Genomic DNA, 6156 nt, shown 5'->3' with positions numbered 1-6156 from the left:
TTTGACTCTGTCTGGAGTCAGTCTGGTCAGGTAGTTAAGGTCTTCATATAAACCCAGTTGCGTACTCACTTAGAGCATGGATAGGAACCTATGTTTCATGCTTTCTTGGTGAGGGCATCAGGGTATTATGCTGCAAATCTCATCTTTCATGTTAACACTAATCCAGTTTATATTAGTGACTAAATAGTGGGGAATGAAAAATGAAAGAAATACAAAAGGTGAGAATTTTTGCAAAAGGGTGATTAAGCCAAATGGTGCAACACTAGGATGTTGTGATTATCCTTCTCCAGTTTCTGAAAGTCCCAAGTTGAGATTCATAAACCGCCTCAGTAACTGAGTAAGATTTCTAACTCCAAATTAGCGACTGCTAACAGGGGAGGATGACTATTTCTGGATTGTACCCTGAAGGTTACCATGTTCATATTTTATAGATCAGTCTAAAGTCTTGAAAATTTATTCTAAAATGTAATTAAATTAATTAGGAGGTACCACTTCTTCCTCTAAACAAAATTTAACTCCAGCAAAGCTCAAGCAGATTCCAGAATTGAAAGCCTACAGAGTAAATGAAAGACAATACTTAGATGATATAAATGTAAAATAATTTCAGGCACATTGGTTTTATTTCCCATATTTTGAACTATTTGGGACTTTGGTAATGTCTGTTTTTTTCTTATTTTATGTGTTAGAAACTGTCTATTTGCTAAAATGACCAAAGTGCTAGGGCTGCTGATTAACACATATTTGACATGGAGAAAATCTTTTCAGAAAAGCAGATTTTTGTGTCTTTTTAAGATTTTGGAATCCTGGATATTTTAAAAGGAGTTTGTGTTCCAGGAATATGTACTAGCTGCATTAATATATTTTATGTTATGTTTTTGTCTTACAACATTATTTGAACACTTCAGTAATAATGTCATATTTAGACTCATTGGTTCCTAATGGAAACTCATGTATCAAATATACTATCTTAACTTTGTAATATTTATTAATGCAACTCATCATTTTTGATCTCTTTGCTCACTCTGACAAGTAGAAAGCACAGATTTCTGAATGTTGAGAGTAGGCTAATGTATTCTATGAGTTTTTTTGTGAATTTAGTTAACAATTATTTCTGAAGAATCTTTTTATATATATAAAAATAACTTAGGAATAAAAAAATCAAAGAGAATAATATTCACTGCTGTGCAGGCCAGTACAAAATCTGTGGGGGAATTTGCCCTCTACCAGATGTTTTTTACCCACAGGAATTTGTGCTGTTCTCAGAAGTGATTTTTGTGCATACTATGTGCTTGACTGTACATTCCCTGCAATGTGTAGACTTTAAGAGTATTACTATGTTTTAAGAAGAAAATAGGAAGAGTAGCTGGGAGAGAATATTTCTTTAAAAAAAAAATAAAAATTAAAAAATCCACAGTGGTTTGAAGTTTATATCTTGCTATCTCGGGCAAACATGTTTCTTTGTGAATTTAGATGAATGCAAAAGACAACTAAATAGTGTGTATGCGCTTTCCTGGTTAGTTGCTTCTACACTTTACATATACTTTGTAACCTGTGAACCTCTTTTTTAGGTTGCTGAACATATCATTTATAGACCTTTCTGCTCCCCAATTAACCAATCATCTCTTGTGTTCACTGCCTGGAATTTTTTTTTTTTATTTCCATAAGAAAATATAAAATCAAACACTTCAGCTCCTTTAATTCCATCTCCATATGATTGTTTTATGTTGCAAAAATTTCCACCGAGTATGTTGTACTAACTCGCAAGGAGGAAGATCACAGAGTTCCTGCATAAGAAGAGAGAAAAATTCAACACAGGGGGTGGAAATGTATATGTCAGTGTGAAATAAAAGCAAATTCAGCCTGTCACATTGATCTGTACAAAAGAGTTTTGACAGAAAGGTAGATGTTGTTTAGAGGGAGAGGAATAACAAGGTGAGGAGGTGTCATGACTGTTTTGGGATGGGATAATTTAATTCTTGGTATGAACCTAGGCAGAGATCTTCAGTGTCACTGAAACAGATGGGCTTGACAACTTGGATCCTACATATGAAAAGAGTATCACATATATATTTGTAACCAGTTTAACACACTGTATACCCAAATCTCATGTTTCTACATGATTTATGATGTGCTTTTTACAAATTTGATGAAAGCAAATGAGTCAGTTTAATTACCAGCTTCAGTCTTTGATGACTCTTGCCTTTAGAAGGCAAATATAAGAACATAATTACCATTTGATTATATAGAAATTTACAGTATTTACCCTCTATTTATATGTACTTCAAAGTTAGTGTAATTACAACATGACTTGATTTTTTTTTATTCTGCAAAATTGAGCAACCCTCAAGAAATTTTATCACTTCCAAATTATTGATTTTTTTTTGTCTTCAGATTCAGCACTCAGGGATTGTTTTAATAGCTGTCATTTGCCCCACACATACATACAGAGTACTAACACAAAGTATCTAATTATATAATACTGCAACTTTCAAAGAAATTCAAAAAGAGCTTTAACTTTCAGCATTAGACTGCAAAGATAAACATGCTTTACCATTCACTCCTTTTCAATGATCACCATTTGTTAACTTTTGTGTATTCCCAAATATATAAATAGAGGGAATGTAACAAATTCTATAACAAAATCTTATTATTTCTACTTAATTATGTTCAGATTATTGGAAGGACAAAGAACCAAATATATGAAACTACTCCAGCAAAATGCTGAATTAGATACTCCTATCTTTAAATAAATAGTAACTTGAAAGATTTTATGTGATGCATATCTCATTTTTTTAATAATGTGAGCATTCCATGCTAGGTTTTTAGTACGCTTGTGACTGTTCAATCTGTTATAAAGTTGCTTTCTATTTAAAAATAAAAAATCTCACCAAACACTATTTCTGTAGTTAAATATTGTTTCTAAGTGATAAATATTTCTCATTAACAATGTAGGTGAAATACACACCAAAAAAACCCAGAAATCTGTAATTCTAAGGGCTTTTTTTCTATGCTTGCATTAGACTATTTATTCCTGCTTTGCCAGTTTAGTTAGCTTGTAAATAAATGACTGTTTTCTTCAGTAGCATCTTAAATATAATGATTACACATATTATTTTTATATATATATATATTTCCCACAGTGGTGGTGGTTATTCTCTGGATATGTTACTGCAGCATTTAAAAGATTTCTTTTTGACATTTTACAATTTCTAGAAATAAATTGCTGCCCAGTACTCTTCTTAGAGCTTCATTTGACAACATTATCATAATTCGAAACAAATTTGATGAGATTTTTAGTGTCTATAGAGTATAATCAGGTTTTTACATACATTAGAATCAGAAAAAAAGAAAAATTCTGAAATGATTACAGTGATTTTAGAGTGTATATTTTGATTTAGATTCTATTTCTTTTGTGATAGTATTTCTTAAAATGTCATAGTATCATTCCAAAGAATTTCTTATAAATTTAACAATCAATATTATATTATTTCATAGTCTCATGGGCCTTTCTCAAACAAAACTTTTCTTTACTGAAGTGAATTTCTTCTAAAGAGAAGACTGCTGAGATATAAGTATATGCGTTAAGATTTTCTTTTTGATACTATACAGTTTCTAATATTTTCTTACTGTGTTTTACTTCAAACATAGCTTTTCATAGGGGTACTTACAGATCAGTTACTTGGAATCAGGTTTCTGGCTAGGACAATAGGTTGCATCTAGGACAATTCAGGTCCCACTGGATTTCAGTCACTATCCATAATGTTTTCCAAGTTTTAAGGAAACATTGTTGTACAACAGGCATATACTGAGATTTGAGCAACATTAAACTTTTTCTGAATTTTGAATCAGATGCTTAACATTTATACTACATGTACTTGTCAGGAAAAAAAAAAATCTCAAAATTCAAATATAACTAGATTTCCTAAGAGTTTTCAATTTTATTTACCTGATATTGGAGAGTATTCTTATTAACAGTTTCTCCAAAAAAAAAAAAAAAAGAGCAGTTCATTTTCAAAACATTTACAGTAAGGATATCAGTCTGTCGACTATTAGTTTTGTTAGCTGAATCCCACATAATGCTTAGAAAATATAATCCAACACAGGGTTTTTCTTATGCAATGACTATATGCAGATTTGGCCTGACTAGCTGGTTGATTGAGATTTTAATTAATCTGATTAATTGGAAAATTAATCTATGATGCTCAGTATAAGTACTGCTAAGTATTGAGGATGGTCAGTCTTATCCATGCAATGTTCATTATGTCCATACTTCTACTTTTCTTAACTACTTCAGGAGGTGGATCACATTTTCTCTAGAATGCTTTCTATGATCAAATCTCTCTCTTTAATTTTATGTTTATTTACAGTTTGTTTTAGATACAGATTCTTGTTTCTGAGTGTGCATTTATATTACAATGATAATTAAGTACTCACATTACTACAAAAATATTGATAAAATAGATACATGTAAGTCTTTGGAGAAGTCTGTTGTTTAAATCTCAGTTGGCAAAGTCTATTTCCCTCTTACTAGTTTGATTATCATAGGTTGCTCTTACCTTTACTCTGCTTTATGTTAAAAAAAAAAAAAAAAAGTTGTTGTTGTATTTAGGTAACAAAGGAATGTCTTGATTTAAATATTTCCAACATTATTTATAGTTGCAGTGGATTCTGCCAGAGGAAATGTTCTACAACACTATACTGAATTGGTCAATGATAAACGTGTACTGCACAGTCACACATTTTTAGAATAGTTGACCAGAAATATATGGATTAGCTAATGTTTGCTAACCTATTCTGGTATGTTTAAAGTTGAACATTTGAAATCGTTCTTGTGAAACTGTTACAGATGTGATTCCTAAGAGGATTTCCTCATAGCATTTTGTCAGCTCAGGGGGTGGTTATTTTGCCATCTTACGAAAACAATTTTTAAACCTTTCATTTCTTTGGGAAGGACTTTATACTAACAAGCAGGTTTTAGCTGCTTTTCATGTCTCGTCTTAGTAAAGCCAAGATGATAGTAACAAATCTTAGCTCAAATGTTATGAAGGAAAATCATGCAATTTCTTTCTGTAAGATTAGTCACTTCAGTAATATTGCTGCTTTTTGTATTGTTTTCCAAAATATATTTCATATATTTGGTTTTGATGTCTAAAACTACAGGCTGAGATTGTTTGTAGTTAAGTCAATATTTGAGCTATGCAATCAAAGGCATTTTGAGAAAACCCAAGTCCTGTGCTTGAGTAACTATTTCGTTGCTGTAAAATTCCATGAGGCTTGGGAAAGACTGATCTTTTATGTTTCAGTAGGGAGGTGAAAGAAAAGTCATTTCATAGCACCTTGAGTAACATTAGGATTTTTTTCCTACAACTGAATTTTGGTGAAGTTGGCAAAAGAATTTGTTATGAACTCTTGCAATTTCCTGATAAATTCACACCTTGAATGTTGTGAATACATGGGGCTTTGTGTTTTCACTAGTGGAGAGAAAGTAAACTTCCAGATCTAGCATTGCAGAAGACTGAATGAAAAATGATTCACAAAGCATTTTTGCCTAAACATAAGAAGTTAGTTCAAAAATGACAATGATCTTTGAGCTAAATTCATGATCTGGGGATCTTGCTAATGTCTTTTCATTCTTGTGTTGGAACTCATGGAGCATCATCAAAAAATTAGTCATAGCTACATTTTTTGAACCACTCTCTCTTAAAAAAAAAAAAAAAAAAAAAAAAAAGAGGCCATTAGAATAGCTTCCTCACATCTGGCATCAGAGAAAGAGCTTTCATCCTTCACTGAACTCTCTTTAAAGTGGTACACAGAATGTACTGTCTTTTCCTCAGATTCATTTTTTTTTTCATTGAGTGGAGTTTTTTGCACACTATGGAGTTACCTCATATTTTAATATTTTTTTTCATCTTTATCTATGCTGTATGGATTATGTTTGCTTTTCCTTCTTCTTAGACCATGATTCTCATCAGTAAGTGTCTTGACTCAGTATTCTGGTTACTTTCATTTGTTAATGTAGCCACTACAGTGTTGAGATAGGCTTTTCATTGTAGTTTAAAAGTACATTTATAAGACAAATACATGATTTTGTAGATTACAGAAGAGATTAGCAGCAAGAGTGGAAAGTCATAAAAAGCATAAAGAAACTTTGCATGA

Source organism: Nothoprocta perdicaria, unplaced genomic scaffold, assembly GCF_003342845.1.
Source record: "Nothoprocta perdicaria isolate Ctin4 unplaced genomic scaffold, notPer1 scaffold_61, whole genome shotgun sequence".
NCBI classification, from domain to species: domain Eukaryota; kingdom Metazoa; phylum Chordata; class Aves; order Tinamiformes; family Tinamidae; genus Nothoprocta; species Nothoprocta perdicaria.
Note: the sequence above shows the minus strand (reverse complement) of the source record.